This window comes from Chiloscyllium plagiosum, chromosome 13 (genome assembly GCF_004010195.1).
Source record: "Chiloscyllium plagiosum isolate BGI_BamShark_2017 chromosome 13, ASM401019v2, whole genome shotgun sequence".
NCBI lineage: Eukaryota > Metazoa > Chordata > Chondrichthyes > Orectolobiformes > Hemiscylliidae > Chiloscyllium > Chiloscyllium plagiosum.
The window spans coordinates 7612315-7639946 of record NC_057722.1 but is presented as its reverse complement, the minus strand read 5'-3'; positions in this window follow the sequence as shown (position 1 = coordinate 7639946).

Sequence of the window (27632 nt, the reverse complement as noted above, 5' to 3'; positions counted from 1 at the left end):
TTATGTGTTTCAAGACATCCAGCACTTCCTCCTCTGTAATCTGGACATTTTGCAAGATGTCACCATCTATTTCCCTACAGTCTATATCTTCCATATCCTTTTCCATAGTAAATACTGATGCAAAATATTCATTTAGTATCTCCCCCATTTTCTGAGGCTCCACACAAAGGCCGCCTTGCTGATCTTTGAGGGGCCCTATTCTCTCCCTAGTTACTCTTTTGTCCTTAATATATTTGTAAAAACCCTTTGGATTCTCCTTAATTCGATTTGCCAAAGCTATTTCATGTCCCCGTTTTGCCCTCCTGATTTCCCTCAAGTATATTCCTACTTTCTTTATACTCTTCTAAGGACATTTTACAAAGGAATACAAAATATCTCAGAATGAAGTAGAACAGAGAATTCTGGAGGGGATAGCTAATGGGCAGGAGACAGAGCGTGGTGGTAGAGGGTTGTTTTTCAGACTTATCAATGATATTCCATGGGGATTGGTGTTGGATCAGCTTTTGCTTGTCGTTTATATAAATGACATAGTTGAGTATATAGAAGGCATGGTTAGTAAGTTTGTGGATGGCACCAAAATTGGTGGAACATTGGACAGTGAATAAGGTTATCTAAGATTACAAAGAGATCTTGACCAATTGGGCCAATGGGCTGAGGAGTGGCAGAGAGAGTTTAATTTGGATAAATGAGAGTTACTGGGTTTTGATAAAACAAACAAGGGCAGAATTTATACAATTAATGGTAGGGCCTCGGTTAGTGTTGTAGAACAGAGAGAGACCTTTGGGTTCAGGAACATAATTCTTTGAAGTTTGTGTCATAGGTAGACAGGTGGTTAAGGTGGCAGTTAGCATACATGCCTTCTTTGCTCAGATCTTTGAGTGTAGGAATTGGAAAATTATGTTGAGATTGGACAGGATATTGGTGAGGCCAGTTCTGGAGTACTGTGTACATTTCTGGCCACCCTGTTATATGAAGGATAATATTAAAATGAAGAGGGGTCAACCAAGATTTACCAGGATAGTGCCAGGAATAGAAGTCTTGAAATACGGAGAGCCAGGGACTTTTTTCACTGGAGTGTAGGAGGTTGAGCGGTGACTTTATTTTTTTTTTAATCATGAGGGGTATAGATAAGGTGAATGTGTTTTCCCTAGGGTGGGGAATTTCAAGACAAGGGGGCATATTTTTAAGGTGAGAGGTAAAAGAACATGAAAAAAAAACAAAGTTTTTACACATACAGTGGTTCATGTGTTGAATGAACTTGCAGAGGAAGTGGTGGATGTGGGTCGATTCACAACATTTAAAAGACATTTGAGTAAGTACATGACTAAGAAAGGTTTGGAGAGATATGGGCCAAGCGCAGGCAGGTGGGACTAGTTTAGTTTGGAATTATGGTCGGCATGAACTGGTTGGGCCGAAGGGTGTGATTCCGCAGTTTGATTCGAAAAGGAGGGATATCGTGCGGGAAGATTTGGATTGGCAAGCAAGGGGGGGTTGGGGAAGGAAGAAGGGAGCAGCGAGGAACTTAACAGCTGCTGTTTGATGATGAGTAAGAATTGTGTGAAACTCCTGTTTGTACCAATTTAGAGAAATTGGTTAACATAGTAAGCTGGAGTTTCAAATAGTTGGCTGCCAATGTCCCCAGCTGGGATTCCATGCCTTCGAAACATGCTGAGAAAGAATGATTTTGTTCCTCAGTATGTTTCTTTCCTCTTTCTTTTATTGCAACAAAAGACACATTAAAGGTTTTAACAAATAGCCTGGAACCGGTGCACTATTTGAAAGGGAAGTGCTGTGTTGTGGTCACTTTGATCTGCTTCTTGTTTTCCTTACAGTTCACTCTCCTTCACAAGACAGGCTGTTACAATGGAATGCCGTCTGTTTAACAACCTGTGAGACGTGGGTCATCTCCACAGCAGGCAAAAGGGTGATAAATATATAGGCACCTGATACCAAACCAGGAAGATGATCTGCCTATGTTCCGGGAGCCTGAATTCTACAATCTCACCCATTTTTTCTAGCCTTACTTTTGGCTAACAATCTTGAGACTTGAGTTATGAATGCTCTCCAGTTATTTCATTCTGCACATATCAGCAAAGTCTCTCTCCATAGCCACAGGTATGGCTGTTAAACTATTTTTACTAAACACAATCATTTTAGTCCAAGAACACAATGCTGGTGAAGGTACATTGCATGTGCAGATTTACTTAACAAACATCATCCACCATTCACTAACCAAGAATGTAAAGCATTCATGATGACCAAACAAAAGATTTGTGCACATGCTGTTTTTCTATTCAGCACTTTATCATCGATTGTTCACATTCACGTAGGTGCGTCATGCAAATATATTTTTCCTGGTCACACACCCAATGTCTTTTGCTCACCTTATATTAACTGAATCGCAATGCAAATTCCAAATTAGCCGCGTGTGACTGCTCACTAATGGAATGGAAAACACTGTGCTATAAAGGAATGTGGTAGCTCATGTATCAGAGTCACTCAGGTCTCTCCTCCTTTCCCACCTACCTCTAAATCCTATATTTAATGGTTAAAATAGGCAGTAGTTTTGCTAGAACATGGTGAATTGAGACACTGTAATGTGGGTATGCCTTGCCATAATATTAGGCCTGTCCTGCGCTGGGAGTATGCATTCACTCTCATGGAGGTCACCTGCTGACACCGACAGCAAGCTGTTTGAGTGACAGTTCTGCTAAATGCTGCTATATATTTTTTTTCCACTTTTGCTGCTACGTTTTGCAATAAATTTGTTTAAACAGGTAATAATTCATGGATGTATGGGTGGAGGTTTATTGCCTGGAGTGTAAATGCATTGAATTAAAATTAGCAGAGATACAATTATTTAACTATGATGCTTCTGTGATCATCTCATTTCATTTCTGTAGTTTAATTCAGATCCCTTGCTTTCATGACTTGATCACCTTTTCAACTGATTGTGATCAACTATGATTAACTTTCTTTTTCTCTCTAATTCCGTGTTGCTGTTTAAAGCACTTCAATTTAATGAATAAGGCTGATATTCTAAGATGTGGAGGAGCCTGGGGCAGACAAAATTAAAAATCACACAACATCAGCCCGACAGGTTTATTTGGAAGCACTAGCTTTCAGAGTGCTGCTCCTTCATCCGGTAGCAGGTTGGGAACTACAGCCTGGTGCTGTGAGATTGTTAACGATATTCCAAGAGATACCAACTGGAAGAGTTATTGAGTGATTGTGAGGGAGCTGGATTAATATCAGTAGAGATACAGCCAATAACACAAGATGCTGGAGGGAGTGGTTACTGAATGGCAGTGAGAGAGATCTGGATTTACACCTATTGAGGTACAGTCAGTAACATTGTGCTGGGCGGAAAGAGATTGCTCACTGACAGTGTGAGAGAGATGGATTAACACCAGTAGAAATACAGTCAGTCACACTGGAGACTGGAGAGAGGGTTTTCTGAGTGACAGTGAGAGAGAGCTGGAGTAACATCAGTAGGAATACAAGTCTTGGAAATGTGCACTCCTTCTCTGTCACAGTAGCATTGTTGGATTTGACTTTCACCTTTAAACCCATGGTGCCAGGGCCTGAATTCCCAGGGTCAGAAAATTTGAAGAAAACAGACAGGCACCTATAACAGGATCAGTGCACATGGGAGGCTGGACAAGGGAAAGTGGACATGCAGATAACCGGGCTAGGCACAGGTTTGGATAGCTTAACTATGGCCTGTCTGGTGAAAGTTTTTGAACCATTTCTTGCATGGTCACTTTCCTTAGGGTAGCCAATCACAGCGATCAGCAACTGTATGGAAACCACTCTCTTCAGCCATGATGGACACAACTTTCATCCATTTTCAGGCTAGGCCTGGTGGGGTTGGCTGCAGCTTATGTCTCACTACATGACGACACCAGAGATTGAATTGTTTGAAATGTTACTGGTGCACATCATCTCCTCTGTGACATTAGCAGAACAAGGGGAATAGGACAGGGAACACATAACACCACTCCAATGAAAACAGTTTTATTCCTCTTGCACATGAGTCCAACCTTAATTTTAGTAACCCTGGTATCTCCAAATAGGATGGCACAATGGCTCCATGGTTAACACTGTTGTCTCATAGCAATAGGAACGTTGGCTCAATTCCACCCTCAAGCGACTGTCTGTGTGGAGTTTGCACATTCTCCCTGTATATATGTGGGTTTCCTCCGGGTGCTCTGGTTTCCTCCCACAGTCCAAAGATGCCAGGTTAGGTGCATTGGCCATGCTAAATTGCCCATAGTGTCCAGGAATGTGCAGGCTGCGTGGACTGGCCATGGAAAATGCAGAGTTACATGGATGTGGTGGGTCTGGGTGGAATGCTCAATGGAGGGTTGGTGTGACTTAATGGGCCGAATGGCCTGCTTCCATACTATAGGGATTCTCTGAAGTGTGCTATAAACCCTGAGGATATCAGAAGCTACAGTTAGCAATATGGGTGGGAAATACTGGACATAATGTTTACAGCAGAAAACTATGCTGCCTCTATAGATGCTAGGTTAGTCACTTGCAGACATTAATGTACATATAATCGTGGAAAAGTTGTCACAATCATGAGTTCCCTTGGCTGGTCAGCTTAACACAGAGCCGACTTCATAGCTATAAATCTGTGGAGGTAGGCGATGATTAATTATATCAATTTGAATAATTTTGAACTAGCTTATAACTTGCATAACTTGGAGGAGACACTTTCACTTAAAAGGATGAGAGTGAAGCAGTTGATTACTGAAAACAGAGTCTGTTGGTAGCGTGCGTTAATTGTAAGGGGTCTCCTGGTACTGTTTGCACCATTTTAACAAACTGAATGGTGCATGCATAAAGCATGTCAACAGAAAATCATTCGGACTGGAATAGGAGCAAGAATAAGCCTTTAGGCCTTTCCAGTCGAGTTGACTATTCGATTAGCGAATGCCAGGCTCTCACCTGAACTCCGCCAACTCACCTTGGTGTGTAACCTCTGACACCCTTGCTTAACAAAATCCAATCCTCACATTGAAACTTCCAATGGGTCTCCCCCTCAGCAGCCTTTGAGGACTCCTGCTTTCCACTCCCCTTTGGATGCAGAAGTGTTTCCTGAACAAGGGAACGCTGATGTTAGGTTCTGAACCCCTGTTTCTTGACACCTCATCAGATAAAACGATTTTCTCCTAACAGATCTTTTGAACACCTCAGTTAGATCGCTTTAATCTTTTATATTCTAGCCTAGTCTGCGCAAACTGTCCTCAAAATTGATTAACAGATCGCATGAATTAAAATCCAGCAGTCAGTTAGTGCACACTCTACACATTGAAGAGCCTGGGATTTATGTTCAGTTTCGAATAATGGGAAACAAGTCGAACCACTGAGAGACCTTTTTTGTCAAATAAGCTTGGGATAGTTTCAAAAGACTTGCACACAAATTGGACATCCAAGGAACAGGAACAGGAACAGGAGCGAGTTTTTCCACCATCTGTTTTGTTTTTGAAGGGATTACTCGTGCGTTTTCGCAAAGCGAAGGCGTCTTCAGGTGAAAGAAAAACAACACAAAGGCATCTTTGGCTGAAACAAAAATAAACAGCATTGCGGCATGTGCTGTTGGAACAGTAAGTGGCTGATCCGTGAGCTCTTGCAAGAATGCTGTGTAACTAGCTAAGCAGGCCGAGCGCTGGTATAAGCGCAGCACAGCCTTGATACGCAGCTGCAAAGGCTTAATTTAGGGAAGAGGTGGAAGCAATGTAGGAAAGAGAATGAAGAACCTGAGGCTAAATTCAACAGCAGAGAGTTGGGTACATTCTAAAGCCTGTAGGTTGGACAGTCTAACAGTCTGCCTATGAATCAGTGTGAAGTAGCCAAGTATGAAAGATTTGACAAAATTTTATAATGGCAACCATCACAAGGAGGTTGGGTATGCAATGGAGATATCAGTAGATAAGAATTTGGTCAAAATGATTCTCATACACCATGCAAGTTGAAGAGAAGGTGTAGGAACAAATTACTGCTGGTGCTGCAATCTGTACTGAAAACAACAAATGCTGGAGATCACAGCAGATCAGATAGCATCCATGGAGAGAGACCGAACTAACTTTGAGCCTCGGTGACTGCATCAGAGCTGAAGTGACTCTGCTGAAGAGTCATCTAAACCCAAAACATTAGCTTGCTCTCTCTCCATCATTGCTGTCTGACCTGCTGTGATTTCCAACAGTTGTTTTTAGTGAGTGAAGATAACTCAGTTCCCTGTATTGAAAGTCCTAGCTATAAATGCGATGATATTTCACCCCTTTATAAACTCATTGGCTAGGAGTTAAAAAGGTAAGATCCTGCCTGTTTTGTCACATGATCTATGAAAGGACGTGACATGTCATTTCAAGAGGACAACAGAGAGACAATGGCTTTGTGACTTGACATACCTAATGAAGCACTTGACAAAGATTATCAGCTCGGGATATAGTGGGAGGTGTTGGGTTCTTCATGGCCCTTGGGTGAGTAGTGAAAGAGATGGCACTCATTTCATCAGTGGCATTACATTGGAAGGTGAGTTAGAATAGTCGTGGAGAGTAGCAAGTGGAATGCCCTGGTGCTATAACCACAACTGTATCTAAATTTACATCAAAGAATTAGATCGAGAAAAAAATTGTACCTGTTACTAGTTTAGGAAGGGCAGCTTGATTACTGAGAGGCATCTTGGGAAATATGAAATGAGAAACAGGGGCAGAATACATTCATCAGCCAGGTGAAAAGATCGTCAGCAGATATCTATAAAAAGGTATGAAATTATTTCACCTAAGTTAAGTTAATTAAAAACTGATGAACACATATCAAACTTTTACAAGAGGTGCTTTTGGACAAACCTGAGGATACACCATTGAGATACTGCTGTGGTCTGACTAGGCCTTAAGCTCTGATTTCTCTCCAAACTTCCCCCCAATTCCCACCTCGCATTCCTTTCTCAATGCACTCTATACAAGTCGTTTCTTGACCAAGCTTTTACAAGAATAATTTCTTCACTGTAATAATTTATATTATAATGCTCCCAGAACAGCCTGAGGACACGGCATGACATTAAAGACGCTATGTATATGCAGATGGTTGTTGTTATTGTTGTTGTTGACAGAGCAAGAAAAAGTAGGAAATCTTTCCATGCCTCTGCATGGAAATCTCTCGCATAATATAAAAGAGTCATAGACTCATTGAGTCATAGAGATGTACAGCATGGAAACAGACCCTTTGGTCCAACCCGTCCATGCCGACCAGATATCCCAACCCAATCTAGTCCCACCTGCCAGCACCCGGCCCATATCCCTCTAACCCCTTCCTATTCATATACCCATCCAGATGCTTTTTAAATATTGCAATTGTACCAGCCTCCACCACTTCCTCTGGCAACTCATTCCATACACGTACCACCCTCTGTATGAAAACGTTGTCCCTTAGGTCTCTTTTATATCTTTCCCCTCTCGCCCTAAACCTATGTCCAGGGAAAAGACTTTGTCTATTTATCCTCTCCATGCCCGCTCGTGATTTTATAAACCTCTATAAGGTCACGCCTCAGCCTCCGACGCTGCAGGGAAAACAGCCCCAGCCTGTTCAGCCTCTCCCTGTAGCTCAAATCCTCCAACCCTGGCAACATCCTTGTAAATCTTTTCTGAACCCTTTCAAGTTTCACAACATCTTTCCGATAGGAAGGAGACCAGAATTGCACACAATATTCCAACAGTGGCCTAACCAATGTCCTGTACAGCCGCAACATGACCTCCCAACTCCTGTACTCAATAGTCTGACCAATAAAGGAAAGCATACCAAACGCTTTCTTCACTATCGTGTCAACCTGTGACTCCACTTTCAAGGAGCTATGAACCTGCACTCCAAGGTCTCTTTGTTCAGCAACACTCCCTAGGACCTTTCCATTAAGTGTATAGGTCCTGCTAAGATTTGCTTTCCCAAAATGCAGCACCTCACATTTATCTAAATGCCACTTCTCAGCCCATTGGCCCATATGATCAAGATCCCATTGTACTCTGAAGTAACCTTCTTCCTTGTCCACTGTACCTTCAATTTTGGTGTCATCTGCAAACTTACTAATGCTCACATCCAAATCATTTTTGTAAATGACAAAAAGTAGAGGACCTAGCACTGATCCTTGTGGCACTGCACTGGTCACAGGCCTCCAGTCTGAAAAACAACCCTCCACCACCACCCTCTGTCTTCTACCTTTGAACCAGTTCTGTATCCAAATGGCTAGATTTCCCTGTATTCCATGAGATCTAACCTTGCTAACCATTATCCAATGGGGATTGTCGAACACCTTACTGAAGTCCATATCAATCACATCTACTGCTCTGCCCTCATCAATCTTCTTTGTTACTTCTTCAAAAAGCTCAATCAAGTTTGTGAGACATGATTTCCCACGCACAAAGCCATGTTGACTATCCCGAATCTGTCCTTGCCTTTCCAAATACATGCACCTCCTGTCCCTCAGGATTCCCTCCAAAACCTTGCCTTTCAAGCTTACTGGTCCATAGTTCCTTGACTTGTCCTTACCACCCTTCTTAAACAGTGGCACCACATTAGTCAACCTCCAGTCTTCCGGCACCTCACCTGTGACTATCAATGATACAAATATCTTAGTAAGAGGCCCAGCAATCACTTCTCTAGCTTCCCACAGAGTTTCAGGGTACACCTGATCAGGTCCTGGGGATTTATCCACTTTTATGCATTTCAAGACATCCAGCACTTCCTCCTCTGTAATATGGGCATTTTGCAAGATGTCACCATCTATTTTCCTGTATGCAATATCTTCCATGTCCTTTTCCACAGTAAATACTGATGCAAAATACTCGTTTAATATCTCCCCCATCTCCTGTGTCTCCACAGGAAGGCCGCTTTGCTGATCTTTGAGGGGCCCTATTTACCCTTTTGTCCTTAATGTATTTGTAAAAACTCTTTGGATTCTTCTTAACTCTATTTGCCAAAGCTATCTCATGTCCCTTTTTTGCCCTCCTAATTCCTCCCTTAAGTATACTCCTATTGCCTTTATACTCTTCTAAGGATTCGCTCGATCTATCCTGTCTATACCTGACATGTGCTTCCTTCTTTTTCTTTACCAAATCCTCAATTTCTTTAGTCATCCAGCATTCCCTATACCTATCACTCTGAATGTGGTGCGAAAATTTTAATCTGAATATTTGAAACACAAATATTTTTGGACCAACTTTTTGAAGGTCGAGAGTACAATATTACTTCAATTAAATTGAGAAAGAAATCAGAAAGTAATCCAATAGTTGAGTCAAGAAATTCAGCGTTACATGACACACTGAGCCATGCTGACTACAGGACAAGCCATAGTCTGTGAATTCAGCTTATTCCGGCTGAGATAACAGTAGGGTATCGGTCTGTTTGAATTAGAATCAGGAGAAATTAGAACTCTGGTCACTATTCAATGGCTATTGCAGGGCAGTCGATTTATGGCTCAGTTTTGTTTCTCAGCCTTCTATCGGTCTGGAACTACATGCTAAGAAAAGCAATTTGGGTGGGTATTGTAACATAGTTGTGGTTTAAGACATGCCCCCTTGACAGCACATGCACCTCATATTACAACAGCTCCCTGAGACTTTAATAATGTTACCCTTAATTGTACCCATCCTGGCTCTGAAAGTTGTGCAAACAGCGCTCCTCCCCATGCTCTTTCCTGATTGTTCCACAAATGTTTCTTCATCAAGTTTTTAATTCAACACACTTTGGAAATTTAATATTGAAATTGCTGCCACCGTGCTCATCATAACTCAGTTAAAAATTATAAGCACCTCACTTGCTCACCCCCCCCCGCCCCGTTCTATTGATATTTTAAATCCACATCCTCTGATCATTGACCCTTCTCCCACTGAAAACAGTATCCTTGTGTTTCCGAGATGACAGTTCCTCACTTTTGAACGTCACTGTAATGCTGAATGAGGATAGTAAGTTCTCTGAAGCAAGATCAGAAATTGCCGGAGAAACTCAGCAGATCTGGCAGTGCCTGAGGAAAGAAAGCAAAGTTAACATTTCAGGTCCAGTGACCTTTCTTCGGAATTGATTGTGGCGAGGAAAAGGTTGACATACTTCCTTCAATATTTCCACCACCAGGAAAACACACGTGTGGCAGGGATCCAGTGACAATCAAAGCCTGATAAAGGCAAGGCTTTCATGAAGCAAAGTGAAGGGGGAGGGTACGGTTTAAATCAACATAGAGTTGGAGGGGGAAATAAAACACTCCAGCCCCCATGTGGTACACACTTCTCCCTAAAGGCATCGAGAGTATTGGTGGACTCCACGGCCTCCCTCTCCAGGGACACCCAGGCTCAAATATAACCACGGCAGTGGGGCAGGCAGTTGGCAGAAATAACCCTCTCTACAGCCCGCTGCATGGACCTACTTATAGCCAGATTGGCCAGACCCAGGAGCAGGCTGACAAGGAGAGAAAAGGTTGGTATAATGCTAAACATTGGGTGGTTGTGGGGTGGGGAGGAATAAACAATAAGTGGAGTTGGAGCCCATGAGAGGGAGAACAGCAACTGAGCAGACAAATGAATAGGTTATGGGAGAATCAGCAACTGCTAATGGGGACAATCAGTTAGAGACAAAAAATCTGCAGATGCTGGAATCCAAGGTAGGCAAGCAGGAGGCTGGAGGAACACATCAAGCCAGGCAGCATCAGGAGTTGGAGAAGTCAACATATTTGGACGGTATCCCTTCTTCAGGAGTGTGGCCAATTAGTATCTGACAATGGGGTGTTTGGGACAGCAGAATATGTAATGGTAAGGCCTGGTGTGTGAGGTTTGAGTAAGTGCATGAAGGTGATTTTCAGGCCCTAAAATTATTGAACTCGATACTGCATCCTGAAGGCTGTACCGTCCCCAAAGGGAAAATAGATCCTCTGGATTGGTATTTTAGCATCAGAAGAGACTTGAAAGAGAAGCCAGTAAATTCAGGAGAAAACAAACATCCTTGCACACAAAATAGACAAAATCTTTGTCAGAAAACATATGCTCCACTTGCAAGCATCCCCACAACTCAATTGGAACACTTGACAATTAACTTAAATGAAACGTTCACAACTTTGGAGGTGCAGGGTTTAAGCAGCATAATGCAACTTCTCATGAAAGTCTTCCTCAACTCATAAGTTTGCTAAAAAATTGCTGTTTCCTGCACTCTCCTTATCCACCAGTTCATCCCTGTTTCTCTTGCATTTCTTTCTGATTTGATTTGTTTTATTATTATCACATGTCCCTGGGTACAGTGAAAAATTCTGTTTAGCATGCAGTACAAGCAGATCATACCATACAAAGATCATCGGGTCATTGAACAGAGCGGGGAATACAAAGTTACGGCTGCAAAGAAGGTGCAGCTGTAAAAAATACAAGATCAATATTAGATTTGAAATTTGAGAGGTCCATTCAGCTGTCTAATAACAGCAGGGAAGAAGCTCTCCTTGAATCTGTTGGCACTTTTGTTTAAGCTTTTGTATCTTCTGCCCAAAAGAAGATGTTGGAAGAGATTATAACCGGGACAGGAGGGGTCTTTGATGATGTTGGCTGCCTTCCCGAGGCTGCGTGAAGTATAGATGGAGTCAGTGGATGGAAGGATGGACTGGGCTGTGTTCACAACTCTCTGTCATTTCTTATGGTCCTGGGCAAAGCTGTTGCTGTACCAAGCTGTGATCCTGTTTCTCACTCTTTCTTTCCAACGGTTTGCCTCTGCTCCTTCACTTCCTTATCTCACTCTTTCATTTTTAGTTTCTTGCTTTCTCTGCTGCTACATCACTCCCCATATTTGTCTCACATCTGCATTCTGTTCAACCCTGCATCTTACTTTTCACATGTCACCCTTCTTCCCTTCTCTTTTGTCTCTGTCCCTCACCCTTCTCTCCTCATCTCTTCAGTATTTTGCCTGGGCCGCTTTCATTTGCCCACCGGGGCAGTGATTTGACCCTCCTGATGGAGAGACAGACAGACCAGAGGCAGCAACATGAGGATAAGTGGAGGAAAAGGTAAGGGGCTGTAGGGGTCAATTGGGGACCAGAAGGCCCCTACAGCCCCATGCCTTTTCTTCCACTTGGAAAGAGACAAGTATTAGCCATCTTTGGACCTGTTCTAGCCCCAATATCTCTGCTCATGGTTTGAGAGATTGGAACGCCACAATTACTACGTTGTGTGGTTAAGATAATATTGGGTGACTTATTGAAAGCCCAATGTTTAAAAATGATGCTTAGGAAAGCTGCCTGGCAGGGACAAGTGATTTTAATTGCTTACTTCCCTGTTTTCCATCAAATGTGTGTGGTTAAAATGGCAGCTTCAAAGTCTATTTTTAAAATTAAATTTCCAATTAATTTCCCTGGCAAACACTGCAAATGAGTCCCTGCTTAATGTGTTTCTTCTCTCTGGTGTTTTGAGATTGCTAGAGGTTTGGTAATCGCAGCCATCTTCCTAAATATCAACCTTTAAACCCGCCCGTCTCCAAAACATTTCCATCAAAACTCCATAGGATCTGCTTGAAACAACAAGGGAGATAATAAAAAAAAACAGCAGTGCAATTATAGTAACTGTTACTGAGTGTTTTCTTAATCCCTTTTCCTTTTGTTTAAATAAGTGAACTATCATTTGTCTGATGTGCAAAGATTCCATTTTTATTGTTGGATTTTGGCAGATAATGAATGATGTGGGATGGTCGTGATACCATGTAGAAGCCTGGGCTGGATGCCATGGAAACCAGCAGGGGTTTGTTGGAAGCATGATCCACATAGGCCAGAGCCTGGACATTCCACAAGGTATTTTCAAAGTGATTGTTTTCATTTCAGAGTCAAAGCAAGCGCATTAAAGGTCACTTAGATGTGAAAACCCTATTATCCCTAATCTGCCAGCAGTTTTAGGAGAAGCCTTCTTCGCAACTGTGACTTAGCCAAGCATGAAGAAAAAATAATTTTAACCAATATCTTTCGTATCCTCCATAAAGAAAGCTCGGGGAGAGAAAAAAAAACATGGGTACAATGGAATCGGTTGAAGATAAGGATAGGTAATGTGCGAACAGCTATAAAATGCAATATTTCTCCATTCTCCACAGCACTTAACCTAGTTTGTCTCTGCACTGTTGAGATGATGGATAATCATTTTATTGCCTATAATTGTAGAGGCTTTGGAGAAGAAAGCTGATAAATTTGGCCTATAAATAACACATCTTTGTGACAACCCCTACATTTGCTCCAGCCCTTGGTTTGTTGGATAATTTTTTTTTATTTTTAAGCTGAGTTCTCAAATTGAGCCCCCCACCACCATCCTTTCCATTCAGTCTGAATACAGATTGGTTGGTTTAATACCGAATATGTTTCAACAAGTAGGGGAAGAAAGACTTTTCAAATAATATTGTTAGGGATGGCGGTGGGGCGTGATTTCCCAATCAAACATTGTTTTGCCTGTTGTTCAGGTGCAAAACGGGCCAAATTTGCTGGATCACACCATGTTGGCCCAAATAAAATTCAGGCTCCCCTGAAGACTACCCAGAACTGACATAAGGCCCTTGGCTTATGGTAGGGGTCAAACCACCTTTTGTTGGAGGCTTTGGCTAGGGTACAGAACCGGTTTACCAGGGTGTTGCCTGGTTTGGAAGGTATTAGCCATGAGGAGAGATTGGACAAACTCAATTTGTTTTCATTTGAACAGTGAAGGATGAGGGGCAACCCAAAAGACATTTACGGAATTATGAGAGGCAAGGACAATTGAAGTTTTTTCCTTCCCCAGGGTAGAAATGTCAATTATTGGGGGACATTGGTTTAAGGTAAAAGGGGACAAGTTTAAAGAAATTGTAAGAGGCAATTTGTTTTTACACAGCAAGTGGTAAGTGCCTAGAATGGACTGCCAGAGGTGGTGGTGATTGTGGATACGATAGCAACATTTAAGAGGCACATTGACAGCTATTTGGATAGATAAGGAATACAGGGATATGGACCACATAGTGGCAATAGGTTTTTCATTTAGATTAGATTCCCTACATAATGGAAACAGGCCCTTCGGCCCAATCAGTCTACACTAACCCTCCAAAGAGTAACCCACCCAGACACATTTCCGTCTAACTAATGCACCTAACACAATGGGCAATTTAGCATGGCCAATCCACCCAGCCTGTACATTTTGGATCCTGGGAGGAAGCCCTCACAGATTTTGGGGAGAATGTGCAAACTCCACAGAGGCAGTCACCCGAGGCTGGAATTGAACCTAGGTCACTGGCACTGTGAGGCAGTAGTGCTGATCACTGAGCCACTGTTCAGAAAGACATCATGTGTCAGTGCAGTTTTGTTAGGCCGAAGGGCCTGCTTTTGTGCTGTGTTGTTCTTTGTTTTTTATTCTTCGCAATTGGTCAAACAGGATGCGGTAGAATCACGCAACATGGAACCAGACTCTTTGGTCCAACTTGTCGGTACTGATCCGGTTTCCCGATCTAAAATAGTCCTGTTTGCCTGCATTTGCTCCATATCCCTGTAAACCTTTCCTATTCATATATGTGTCTTCTAAATGTTGTGACTGTGCCTACATCTATGTGTGCTGAGTTTTCCAGTTCAACCTGCCACTTAAACAGTTAGCCCCCAACAAAAGGAAGCTCTCCAATCGATATGGGTCGGGAGGAAAGGTGGCATTCCTCCCTTCCCTATAATAGTGCTGCTGCTCAGAGCTTGGCCATCTCTAACTTGCCTCTCTCCTACCTCGCTACCAGCCCGACAGCTACTGCTTGCATTGTAGCTCCTGATGAAGTTTAAGGAAAACTTGTAAACTGCATATTAGGCTCGAGGCCTAGTTCTAGAGAAGCAAGGGACCTCTGGTTCAGGGTCTGCGATTGTCATAATCCCAAGATTGAGTAAAGGCCATAACAAATTTCCTGCCATTGTTCTAATCCAAGCAAGGACTCTAATGGTTCAATGGATAAATGGGCTGCATGATGTGCTACTGAGCAGTGCAAGTTCGACACTGTTCCTTGTTTGATTACTGTATTATACTCAGTTAATGGGTCTTGGCACATGTAGCAGTGATCCTAGCACCAGAGTCCTTACTGTCTGCAAGGAAAAACTGTCTATTGTTCCCATGATAACTGGCCAACCAGTGAAGTCTAGCTGGAAGTGGGAGTAGGTGTGTACCAGCAGTAGGTCAACAACAAGAATTGCAATCTTTGACCCAGCAACTTATCGCTAACGCGTCTTCTATGTGAATACCCCACCATGCAATTTGAGAGGGAGAATCTGGAATCAGATGTAATGGCATTGCAATTGAGTAAAGGTAACTACAAAGACATGAGGGCGGAACTGGTCAGAGTTGATTAAAAGGGGAGCCAATCAGGGAAGATGGTGGACCAGTGACGGCAGGAGTTTCTGGTGGTAATTTGGGAAGCACAGCAGAAATTCACCTCAGGGAAGAAGCAGCATATGAAGCAGAGAATGAGACAACTCAGGCTGACCAGGAAAGTCAACAGCAGCATAAAAGAAAAAGAAAAAGCATACAATATGGTGAAGATTAATGGGCAGCCAGAGGATTGGGTAGCCTTTAAAACCAAGCAAAAGATAAGTAAAAGCACAATAAAAGGGGAAAGAAGATGAAATAGGAGGGTAGTCAGCTAGCAATATAAAAGGTTTTGTTTTAAGATATATGAAAAGGTAAGCAGGGGTAAAGTAGATGTTGGACTGCTGGAAAAGGAGGCTAGAGAAATAGTAATGGGAACAAATAAATGTTGGAGGAACTGCATAGCCCCTTTGCCGGGAGGTGATGGCCTAGTGGCATTACAGTTGACTATTAATCCAGAGTCTCTGGTATTGTTCTGAGTACCCAGGTTCAAATCCTCCCTTGGCCATTGGTAGAATTTGAATTCAATAAATATCTGGACTTAGGTGTCTAATAATGACCATGAAACCATTATTAATTGTCAGGAAATATCCACCTGGTTCACTAATGCCCTTTAGGGAAGGAAACTGCTGTCCGTACCTGGTTTAGCCTGGGTGACTCCAGACCCACAGCAATGTGGTTGACATTTCACTGCCCCCTAGGGGCAAATGACAACCCGTATCCCATGATAGAATTCTTTTTTTTTCAATCGGTTTTCACTGTGGAAGATACCAGCAGCGCTGAAGACCATATAAAAGAGTTAGGGGCAGAGGTGAGTGCAGTGACCATCACTAAGGGGAAGCTGAAAGGTCTGAAGGTGGATTAATCACCCAGAGCAGATGGAACAAACACTAGGGTTCTGAAAGAAATAGCTGAGGAGGTGGTGGAGGATTTACTGGTGATATTTAAGGAATCACGGGAGTTAGAAGGCCCCGGAGAACTGGAAAATGACTAATGGAACACCCCTGTTTAAGGAGGGAGGGAGGCAGAAGACAGGAAGCTGTTGGCTGGTAAGCTTGACCTTGGCCACTGGTAGGATTTTAGAGCCCCTTATTATGAATACGATTGTGGAATAATTAGAAGTGGGTGGTAAAATAGGATTCAGTCAGACGGCTTTGTCAAGGGGACGTCATGTCTGACAAATCTGTTAGAATTCTTTGAAGAGGTAATGAACAGGTTAGACAAAGGAGAGCCAGTGGACATGATCTATTTGAACTTCCTGAAGGCCTTTGACAAGGTGCTGCACAGGAGGCTGCTAAATAAGATGAGAGCCCATGGTGTTAGGGACAAGGTCGGGGATTGGCTAATTGGCAGAAGGTAGAGAAGGGGGATATAAGGTCTTTTTCAGGATGGCATCTGCAAACTAGTGGAGTTCCGCAGGAGTCTAGTGGGAACCACAACTATTCATGTTATACACTAATGCTTTGGATGAAGGAACTGAGAGCATTGTTGCTATATTTGCAGATGACACAAAGATAAGTGGAGGGGCAGGTAGGAGGGAGTGGGGAGGCTATGGAAGGGCTTGGACAGGATAGGAGAGTGTGCAAAGAAGTGGTAGACATTGTTACACTCTATATAATCACTGTAAATAGTCTTGATAACTGAAGATGTACTTGGGTACATTTGTACCTAAGAAGACACTAAATGGTGACTTATAAAATTTTCACTGTACTCATTTGAGTATGTGATAATAAAGTTAATTCTAATTCTAGATGGCATACAGTATGGAAGAGGTTATGCACTTTAGTAGGAAAAATAGGGGTGTCGACTATTTTCTAAATGGGGATGGTTTTGGAAATCTGACACGCAAAGTGACTTAGGAGTCAGAGTTCAAGATTCTCTTAAGTTTAACATGCAGGTTCAGTTGACAGCTAGGAAGGTAAATGCAATATTAGCTTTCATTTCAAGAGAGCCAATATATAAGAGCAGGGATGGACTGCTGAGGCTGGGTAAGTCTCTGATAGTACTGCAGTTAGAATATTGAGAGCAGTTTTGGACCCTGTTTCTAAGTCAAATAGTGTAAGCTTTGCAGAAGTGTAAGCTCGAAGCGTCGACTCTCCTGCTCCCCGGATGCTGCCTGACCTGCTGTGCTTTTCCAACACCATGCTCTTCGACTCCGATCTCCAGCATCTGCAGTCCTCACATTCTCCACCCTGTATCTAAGGAAGGATATACTGGCAATGGAGGGGATCCAAAGGAGATTTACAAGAATGATCCTGGGATGAAAGACTAGTCACATGAAGTTCGGCTGAGTGGCCTGGATAGAGTGAACATGGAGAAGGTATTTCCACCATAGGAGAGACTAGGACCAGAGGGCACAACCTCAGAACGAAGGCACAATCCTTTGGAATTGAGATGAGGTTGGAATTGCTTCAGGTTAATATGTGGAAATCATTGCTGCAGAGGGCTGTGTAAGCAAAGCATTGAGTGCATTCGGGATAGAGATAGATAGATTCTTAATGAGTCAGAAAATCTCATGAACATATAAATAGAAAATGGTTACAGGGAAAGGGCAGGAGAATAGGATTGAGAAACATTTCAGCCACGATCGAGTGGTGGAGCAGGACTCGGTTTAATTCGGCTCCTGTATGTTATGGTCTTTCTTGGGATAAGGGACTGCAACTCATTTAGTGTTTGTGACATGATACTCCAGTATAGAGGCCAGCACACCCAGGGAAATAAGGGGATTAAATAGGTGGAAAAAAAGTAAAGATAACAATGGACAGTTTGCTAAATGGAAGCTGAATCTATCTTGAATTATTAGTGCACATTGCAATGTACAACTAAGATGGATGGTTTCAGCAACAGTGTCACACTCACTCCAGGCTGAATGATTGATATTCTAATCTGACAGCCCTGGTGTTCTATTTAGGTACAAGATTATTTGCATTACAGTGAGTATTTGCTCCATAAAAGAGAAGCACTTGTTTAACAAATGGTGGATGCATAAGAAATGTGACTAGAGGTCATATACAATTATCTCTCTAACTCACAATTCATCAAGGGTTGTGCTGATTCCACAATCACACCTTAAACACAATCATACTTCACCTTCCTGGTTTTAGTATTTTTTGAAAGTTGTGTCATGCATATCATCATGTGCTGTTTAGTCTAGTCATTCTTTTATGATGCAAATAGTCACATTCAGTTTTTCTTCATTGAGAATCAGGGCTAAGAATAAGTTTACATGTAGGTGAAAGTGAGGACTGCAGATGCTGGAGATTAGAGTCGAGAGTGTGATGCTGGAAAAGCACAGCAGGTCAGGCAGCATCCAAGGAGCAGGAGAATCAACATTTCAGGCAAAGGCCCTTCATCAGGAATGAGGCTGGGAGCCTTAGGAGTGGTCAGATAAATAGGAGAGGGGTGGGGCTGGGGGGAAGGTAGCTGAGAATGCAATAGATGGATGGAGGTAAGGTGAAGGTGATAGGTCAGAGAGGAGGGTGGAGTGGATAGGTGGGAAGGAAGATGGACAGATGAGACAGGTCATGAGGATGGTGCTGAGCTGGAAGGTTGGAACTGGGGTAAGGTGGGGGAAGGGGAAATGAGGAAACTGGTGAAATCCACATTGATACCCTGGGTTGGAAGGTCCCGAGGCGGAAGATGAGGCATTCTTCATCCAGGCATCGGGTGGTAAGGGAGTGGCAATGGAGGAGGCCCAGGACCTGCATGTTCGGCCATGGAATGGTGGGATTGATTGGTGTGGGTGTCCCAGGGATATTCTCTGAAGCGCTTTGCGACTAGGCGTCCTATCTCCCCAATGTAGAGGAGACCGCATCGGGAGCAACAGATACAGTAACTGACGAGTGAAAGTGCAGGTGAAACTTTGATGGATGTGGAAGGCTCCTTTGGGGAGGGGAGGGTGAGTTGTTAGGGGGAATGGACCTGGTGAGGTAGTCGCGGAGGGAGCAGTCTTTACAGAAGGCGAATAGGGGTGAGGAGGGAAATATATGCCTGGTGGTGGGGTCTGTTTGTAGGTGGTGGAAATGGCAGAGGATGATGCGATTATAAAGAGTTTGGTGGGGTGGAAGATGAGGACTGGGGAGGTTCTGTCCTTGTTGCGGTTGGAGGGGTGGGGTTCCAGGGTGGAGGTACAGGATGTGGATGAGATGAACTGGAGGGCATCACCAACCACGTGGGAGGGGCAATTGCGGTCTTTAAAGAAGGAGGCCATCTGGTGTGTACTGTGGTGGAACTGGTCCTCCTGAGAACAGATGCGGCTAAGGCAGAGGAATTTGGAATAAGAGATAGCATTTTTGAAGGAGGCAGGGTGGGCGGAGGTGTAATCCAGATAGCTGTGAGAGTCGGTGGGTTTGTAGAAAATGTCATTGTTGAGTTGGTCACCGTTGGTGGAGATGGAGACGAAGTTTACATGTCGGCCATTTAGCCCCTTGAGATTGTTCTACCATTCAATAAGATCATGGCTGGTCAGTTGAAGCTTTGGAGGAATAGGAAAATAGTTGAGCCAGATTAAGAAGCTGTGATTAATTCTGTGGGCTTGGATTTCTACGTTTGAGAGTTATCTGAGGAATAGATTAGATTACATTACATCACATTACAGTGTGGAAACAGGCCCTTCGGCCCAACAAGTCCACACCGCCTTGCCGAAGCTCAACCCACCCATACCCCTACATTTACCCCTTACCTAACACTACGGGCAATTTAGCATGGCCAATTCACCTGACGTGCACATCTTTGGACTGTGGGAGGAAACCGGAGCACCCGGAGGAAACCCACGCAGACACGGGGAGTACGTGCAAACTCCACACAGTCAGTCGCCTGAGGCGGGAAATGAACCCGGGTCTCTGGCGCTGTGAGGCAGCAGTGCTAACCACTGTGCCACCGTGCTGCCCACAGCAATAGTTTGAGGATGACAGACAACTATATCACCCATTACTTGCTTGCAGTGCTTTTACGCAGAGTCAGAATTTGTTAATGTAAACGCATTGCAGGGACTGAGCACAAAGTCTAAGCTTGCAGCCCAGGTAGAGTACTCAAGGGGATGTTACAATGTCATATGCTCCAAAACTTGCCGCTCCCTTGGCCAAGCTGTTCCACGACAGCTACGACACTGACATCCACCCAACAATGTGGAGGTTTGCCCAGGTATGCAGGACAAATCCAACCTGGCTAGCCTTACCCATCAGTCTCCCCTTGACTATCAGTAAAATGATGGAAGGTGTCATCAACAGCTCTATCAAGCAGCATCTGCTCAGCAATAACCTACTTAGTGATGCCCAGTTTGGGTTCCACCAGGGCCACTCAGCTCCTGGTTCAAACAGGGATGAAAGAGTTCAATTCTGGAGGTGAAGTAAGAGTGATGGCCCTTGATATCAAGATTGCATGTGAGTGTGACATTAAAGAGCTCTATCGAAACTGGATTCAATGGGAATCAGAGGGAAAGCTCCCCATTGGTTGGAGTCACACTTGACACTTGGAAGATGATTATGGTTGTTGGACGTCAGTCATCTCAGCTCCAGGACATCTCTGGAGGAGTCCCTCAGGGTGGTGTCCTCAGCTCAAACATCTTCAGCTGCTGCATCAATGACCTTCCCTCCATCAGAAGGTCAGAAGTGGGGATGTTAACTAATGATTGCACAATGTTCAGCACTCTTCATGACTCCTTAGATACTGAAGCAGTCCACATCTCCAAAGATAATTATTTAAATTGAGCAAGTCAGCTTTGCAGACAATGAATGTCTTTGCCCCCAGGGTAATCCAGCTCAATTTAAACAATTATTGGAGGAGGTGGTTCGGAATAAGCATTTACATGAATTGCAAATGCGAAGCGATTTAGATTAGCCCCAACTCAGGTGATAGATTTCACTTGAAAAGGAGCTCAAAACTGAAGAGGACACTCAGCCAACACATAAAAACACATTTTCTGGTCATTTATCACAATTTGTTTGTGTCCTTACTGCCTCCATATTAGTGGCTGCAATATTTACATTACACAGTGACTACAATCCAAAAAAGGAGTCAACTAGGCGTGTAACAACTTGGAACAGCCGAATGATATTATATAAATGCAAGGTTTTCTTCCTTTATTGGAGGGTCTCCGAGCATTGGATTATAAAACCAGAAAACGTAAGAGCTGCAGCAGGCCATTCAGCCCAAGGAGTCTGCTCAATGAGTTGATGATAACCCTCATCTCCACTTTGCTGTCTCTACCCCATGACCCTCTTATCTCCTTATTAATTCAAAATCTTTTTAGTTCAGCTCTGAATATCATTTGTGACTCATATTTAATAGCCCTCTGTGGTAAAGAATTCCACAAGTTCACAACCCTCAGAGAGAAATTCCTCAACTCAGTTTTAAATATGCGGGTCCCTTTTTCTGAGATTATACCTGCTGGTCCTTGACTCTCCCACAAGGGGGAATCTCTTTTCTGCATCTACTTAGTCACGTCTTCTAAGACGTTATTTTCCAATAAGATTATCTCTCATCCTTCAAATAGAGGACAGGCCCAACATACTCAATCTTTCCTCATAAGATAGTACCTCCATACTATTGAATCTAGTTTGGGGCAGCATGGTGGCTCAGTGGTTAGCACTGCTGCCTCATAATGCCAGGTTGCCAGGTTTGATTCCAGCCTCAGGTAACCCTCTGTGAGGAGTTTGCACTTTCTCCCCGTGTCCGTGTGGGTTTTTTTTTCCGGGTGCTCTGGGTTTCCTCCCACAATCCAAAGATGTGCAGGTCAGGTGAATTGGCCATGCTAGATTGCCTATTGTGTTCAGGGATGTGTAGGTTAGGTGCATTAGTCAGGGTTAAAAGTAGAGTAATAGGGCTGGGGAATGGGTTTTGGAGGGTTATTCTTCAGAGAGTCGGTGTGGACTTGTTGGGCCAAAGGGCCTGTTTCCACACTGTAGGGGATTCTATGGTAACCTTCTCTGAACTGCCTCCAGTACCAGCATTAGATAAGAGGCCCAACATTGTTCACAGTATTCCAGCCAGGTTCTGACTAGTGCTTTGTACAATTTTGACAAAGCCTCCCAATTTTTATACTCTGTTGCACTTGCTTTCCCTTAGATCTTAGATCTTAGATTCAAGGACGAGGGCTCCCAATTTCTTCTTTGCTCTGGGAGACCTTATTGTTATGTCCTGAAAAGTGACAAATAACCTTAACTTATTGTTTCATCATACACTGGCTGAGAGCACCTTGGTGCACCTTAGGGCATAATTGAATGGATGAGAAAAGTAAATTAAAAATAAATGCTGGTGCACATGTAAGTCTTTCAGAATGAGTTAGCTCATGGCCATGGCAAGGAAGTGCAAGTTAAGTGAGGGTTTAATATGGGGAGGTTAGTTGTGTCATGGCTACCACAAATCCTGGAGACTTTCCTGCTCTTGCTGCCTGCCACATGCAAAGAATTTACAGGCCGCTAATCAACTTGCTTGGCAGCATTACGTCATACCTTCCCGTCATTGATAAGTGAGACGTGAACCAGGAATTTCTGGCCAAGAGATCAGTATGCGATTTCCCCCCCCACAAGGAACAGTGGCAGAAATGTAGAAAACAAGGCGAATTGGCCCTTTCAAGGGTGAAGTAGAAGCAATATAATTGGTACGACCACCAACAGAAATGGAGAAAAGGCAGATAAATGGTGTTCAGGTTCAAATTAGCCTTGAGCCATTTAGTTGCCTGGGGAGAAGATTCCACAGATGAATAGCCCACTGCTTTTCCTTATGTTCGATGCTTTTAGAAACAGAATCCTCGTCGCTTCACCCTTAAACAAAGCAGTGGTACTTGTTGTTGGGCGGCTGGTTGCTATGACAGGATTCTGGAAAGTGGCAGTAGCCATCAGTGTTCCTCTGCCCTGATACACCAAATCCTCTTTAAAACCCTCACATAGCTCATGCAAGATTTGCTTATCTCCACCTTTGACTACAGTGAATGTCCTGACCCATGTCAAAATGATTTACACAAAATCTATTGCCGCACAAAAATTGCACATGGTGGGGGGAGAACAGAGTAAAGTGTCTGCTCTGGCAATAACAGCCAGTCACATGGGTAGCAGGCTTTAGTCAGTTAGGTATACCCCGTAATATATGATTTTAGGAAGACAGAAAAAAACAGACAATAGGAGGCAAGAGCGAATAATGATTCTCTGTTTTACAAAAGTGCCGGTGCTGACAACAGCCTAAGATTATGAATTGGCAACACAAGGGCTAAGCACTGGTATGATTTATCAATTACTGACCTGTAAACTGAAAGGCAGATCCAGCAATGAAATGGATAAATACATTTGCTAGGCATATGAACCATGCAGCAGGAGGGAGATTGTTTAGTTTATGGATCTCTTAATAATTTATTATTTAGAATTTCTACATATATCAGAGGTTAATCCAATTTTACCTGGGTTGGAGACCAAGGCGCCCAGGCGTGAAGATTCGCTGCTTGTCGAAATCTGAAAGTTTTATTCATTAGAAAATTCAACCTGAACAAGTAATTGAATTCTTTCTCAGCATCCGATAATGGGGGAGCTCATTTCTATTTGTATGTCAGCTGCCATTTCGGTGGATTGGGGGTTGGGTGTGAGGGAGGATGGCTGCAACTATGAAGAGAACAGTCGCAAGAACAGGTTGTCTCCCTGAGAGACAGAAAGAAGCATGTAATTCCAGTTGTTGTTGTTGCATGGCACCGAGGTATCCAGAATATTCCTGATGCCTTCACCAGCAGCTTGATGGGCAGCTGGTTATAGTTAACTCTGAATTTGCTATTCTTCATTAGAGGTATGGAACTACAAGCTGATGGAGAGTAACATAGGAAGCAGCAGCATCATTGAGGCTATTTAGCTGCATATTTTCTGAATTGATACAGAATGTTAACGTGAAAACTACTTTGAGCAGTTGATTCTAATGCCAGCAACAGCTAACAGCATTGTAGATGGCAGAAGTAGGCCATTTGGCCAATCAAACCTGTAATGACTCATTGAAGGCTGTCCACTCTGTCCCATTTTCTTGTGCTGTCTCTGTGCTATTTTATTACTTTTTTTATTCAACTCATGGGACACGGACATCGTTGGCTGGGCTAAAATTTATTGCCCATCCCCACTTGCCTTTGAGACAGTGTGGTGAGCTGGCGTCTTGAATTGTTGCCGTCATGTGCTGTCAGTAGACCCACAATGCCCTTAGGGAGGGAGTTTCAGGATTTTGATCCAGCAACAGTAAGGAAATGGCAATATATAACAAGTCAGGATGGAGAATGATGTGGATGGGAGCTTACAGGGGCTGGTGTTCTCATGTTTCTGCTGCCTTTGTCCTTCTGGATGAAAATGGTCATGCATCTGAAAGTTTCTGTCCAAAGGTGTTTGGTGAACTATATTAAATTACCCATTCATGTTCCTTTTAAAAGGCTCATTATTCTTCTTTTATCATTTGTGTTGTGGAACTTGAGGGGCTCCACTCCAAATCAAACACAGGCAAGGTGAGGAAGCATGGCTGACTCCTGCATCTAAAGACCAAATACTGTGGAGACTGGAATAAAACCAAAGTCCTGGAAATACTCGGCAAGTTTGGCAGCATCTGTGAAGCGATAACATGACTATTTATCCTTGAAGTAGGAGCTCTGAGAACTTTCCCAATTCAACAAACCTTGCACATTGCAAAACCAGGAAAGGTAAACAAAAATATGGTCAAAGAGTAAGATTTTAAAGGGCATGTAAGAAGATAAAGGAATAGTCGAGAAGTGGGGAGAATTCCAGAGCTAAGTTTCTTCACACATGAAGGTATGACCACCAATGATGCATCAATGAAAATTGAGGATATAAAGGAGATCGAAATTGGAGGGGCACAGTAATCTCAGAGAATTTGTAAGGTGGGAACAGGTTATAGTTTAGATTAAGTCAAATGAGCCCATAATCTGATGCTTCGAAGAATCAGGGTTTTTTTTAAACTGCATTTTATTCTTAGAGGGCTTTACAGTGTAGATGGTGAGAGAATATTTTGTTCAACTGGAGGATTTAGAACAGAAACAATTCTCACAGGGTGAGGCATAGAACATTTAGGACTGAGATGTGGAAAATTTCTGAATCCTTTCCTACTACCAAGGGCTGTGGATACTAAGTCATTGAGTATATAACTTTAAGAAGATAGGATGTACCTTGGTCTTAGTTCTTATGCTCTTGCAGAAAGGTTAGATCATGAAGAAATTTGAAAATGAGGATGAGAACTTTAAAACTGCAATGTAAGTGCACTTTGTCTTGTCACAGCCTTATGATGCCCATACTTTTTGGATAAATTACTTGCTTGCTTTCAAATTAGGTTTCCCTATTTGTCTCCCTGTGATGTTTGGCTCAAGGTTGGCTTTGAGTGAGAGCTGGGGATTTGGCATCAAAGAGCCCAGCCAGGAAGTGCCCAAGGGAAATCAAGGGGCTGAAATTGCATGAACATCATCCTGGACATGGTGGGATCCGGCGAAAAATTTGGTGAATCGTATGAGAAATCAAGAGGGGCCTTTCTCAATCTTGACAGCAGCAAGCCACATTTTCCAAGGGATGGGGTGGCAATAATGGTAAGGTCAGTGGAATTAATAATTCTGCACCCCAGGCCAACATTCGGAGATCACAGGTTCATACCCAACCATGGCTGAAGATGAAATTTGAATTCAACAAGTGAAAAATCTGGGATTTAAAAAAAACTAATCTAGAAGCAACCTCTGTCAATTGTCACAAAAGCCCACATTCTTGAGGGAAGGATAACTGCCACTGTTACCTGGCCCTGGCCGACATGTAACTCCAGATCCACAGAAAGGTGGAGGTTATTAAACTGGAACGAGTGCAAAAAAAGAGATTTATCAAGATGTTACCGGACTGTTGAGTTATTAAGATTGCTGAATCGGCTGGGATTTATTTCAGTGAAACGTAGAGGGCTGGGGGGCATGGGGGGAGTGGGAATGACCTTGTAGAGGCCTATAAAATCATAAGGGGCATAGATAAGGTGAATAGCCCAGAGTGGGAGAGTCCGAAACTAGAAGGCAAAGGTTTAAGGTGAGAGGAGAAAGATTTAAAAGGCACCTGAGGGGCAATGTTTTCACGCAGAGGGTGGTGCGTGTATGGAATGAGCATCCAGAGGATGTGGTGGAGGCTTGTACAATTACAACATTTAAAAGACATTTGGACAGGTACATGGATAGGAAAGGTTTACAGGGATATGGGTCACATGCAGGCGAATGGGACCCGTTCGGTTTGGGAAACCTGGTCAGCATGGATGATCATCATCATGAAATCCCATAGAAGCAGGCCATTCGGCCCTTTGAGTCCATAACAACCGTCTGAACAGCACCCCACCCAGAACAAACTGGATGGCACGGTGGCTCAGTGGTTAGCACTGCTGCCTCACAGCACCAGGGACCTGGTTCTGATTCCCACCTCGGGTCACTGTTTGTATGGAGTTTACACATTCTCCCCGTGTCTGCGTGAGTTTCCTCCCACAATCCAAAGATGTGCAGGTTAGGTGATTTGGCCAAGCCAAAATTACCCATAGTGTTCAGGGATATGTATGTTAGATGCAGTAATCTGAGGTAAATCTAGAGTAGGAGGGGAATGGGTCTGGGTGGGTTAGTCTTTGGAGGGTCAGTGTGGACTTGTTGGGACAAAGCGGCCTGTTTCCACACTGTAGGAATTCTATGACCCACTCTATTCCTGTAACCCTGCATTCCCCATGGCTAATACACCTAGTCTGCACATCTCTGGACACTGTGGGCAACTTAGCATGGCCAATCCACTGAATCTGCACATCTCTGGAAAGTGGGAGGAAACTGGAGCACCACGCCGACATGGGGAGACAGTGCAAACTTTGCACAGACAGTTCCTTGAGGCTGGAATCGAACCCAGATCCCTAGTACTGTGAGGCAGCAGTGCTAACAACTGAGTAACCATGTCACCAATAGGGTCTGTTTCTGTGCTGGATGACATTGTGACAAATGTGGTTGAAACTTTAACTGGGCAAAAGGATGGGCAAAAAATGCTGCCTAGCCAATGATGCCTGCATCCATCTATGAGTAAAGAAAATCCTGGAGCCAGGATGAGATCGGCGCTAGTATGTAGTGAGGGATTTATTATCCCCTTCGTTATTTCTTAATCTCACCTCATTAATATGCAGATTTCCATTCTGCAACCTGCTGGATAGAAACTAGATAATGGTAACTCCTGACATTAGTAGGTACCTAGCAATTCCATACCTCCACTTGCTTCTCCACATCTCCATCCTGAACATCCTCCAAGAGTATGT